This window comes from Rutidosis leptorrhynchoides, chromosome 2, assembly GCF_046630445.1.
Source record: "Rutidosis leptorrhynchoides isolate AG116_Rl617_1_P2 chromosome 2, CSIRO_AGI_Rlap_v1, whole genome shotgun sequence".
NCBI classification, from domain to species: Eukaryota; Viridiplantae; Streptophyta; class Magnoliopsida; order Asterales; family Asteraceae; genus Rutidosis; species Rutidosis leptorrhynchoides.
Window position 1 is genome coordinate 19514538 of NC_092334.1, and position 1643 is coordinate 19516180.

A 1643-nucleotide genomic window follows, 5' to 3' on the forward strand; every position below is an offset into this window, starting at 1 on the left:
AATTCCTATGTCAAGTCTATATGCCGGTTGTAGTCTAGATTCACCTATGTACCCTATAACTCGGGGTGGACACAAATGAACTCTAAATCCCTACAACCAAGGCTCTGATACCACTTGTAGCGACCCCGACAAATCGTCAAGTGACGGCGTCGGCTACGTGGGTCCCATTACCTGATTATAAGTCTTTTAGATAACTTTTGACCAAAATATGTCGCCTTCATTTCAAAATAAAGATTGTTTCAAAGTTTACAAGAATTGTTCAACCAATAGTTAAGTTACAACGTTATAATACGAATGAAATCTAGGCGACACGGTTTAAAGTAAAGTCAAAAGACGCTCCATGAAATGCACGTATACTCGACATCCAATGCAAGTATCAAATAATGAGCGGAAGCATATATCACCTAAGTTCAAGGACCTGAGAAAAACATAGAGAATCTGTCAACGAAAACGTTGGTGAAATCATAGGTTTAAATAAGTAAATGAGTAAAAGCAAGCTGAACCACAAGAGTTGCAATATTGATAAAGTCATAGTACATTCTAAAAGTTAATATTCACGAGCACCCAATTATCAAAGCTTAACGTTCCGTCCGTTGAATACCCCATCAATTAGTGCTAGAACAACACTGTTCCCGAAAATATATTTCATTCGTAAACGGTAGCGAACCGTTTGAATGAGGGTTTGTCAAACCCATATGGCCATATAACATAAGTTCTCGCTTACACCATCTGATGTAACTAATGATAATCGGATTGAGGATTTTCGTTCTAAACTCGTATGTAGAATGTTTGTTTTCCCGTTCTTGTGTTCACTTAGTTCAAAAGAATCGTTTATGTTTTCTCATCCCAAAAGTAAGTTCAAAAGAGTAAAAAGTGGGACTATGATCTCACCTTGTATGCACGAACCAAAAAGTACTTCGACAAGTAACGTGTGCAAAGAACAATGCTAGTCTTGACCTAAACAAATAGGTTGTATCAATAACGATAGTCACGAAGGGTAAAGATGTTCAATTAGTCCTATGGCTCAACACGACTCGATTATGTAGCATGTGCAATCAAATTGTCAAGTTTCATGCAGGGTACAAGTATATAAACAAGTTAGGAGGGTTGCATAATCATTTGGTTAAGTTTGACAAAAAGTCAAACTTTGGTCGGTCAAAGTCAACAAAAAAAAGTCAACACGTTCGGGTCGGGTCTCGGACAAATTTTCAATGCTAGTTATTCATATATAAGCATGTTAAAACAAGTTACATGTGAATTGGAGGTCTTGAACATGCCAAACATTTTTCGTCAAAAGGTCAAGCAAACAGCCAGTTTTAGTCAAATGGGACGGCGTCCCAATTTGCTAGACGGTGTCCAGGATTTAAGGGTGGGACGGCGTCCCGATTAGCTAGACGGCGTCCAATATTTAAGGGTAGGACGGCGTCCCAATATTTTGGACGGCGTCCCAATTTGCTTTCAGGTCCTGTTTGCTGAAACTCTAAGTGCACGAACCAAAACACAAACTAACACAATTTACAATCCGCAAACAACCAAAATATGTATCTTATATAATCGGAAAGGTAATTTGACAAGGAATACAACCAAGCACATATCATCAATCAAACCTTCACTTACAACAACCAAAAACCGCAATTAATGTC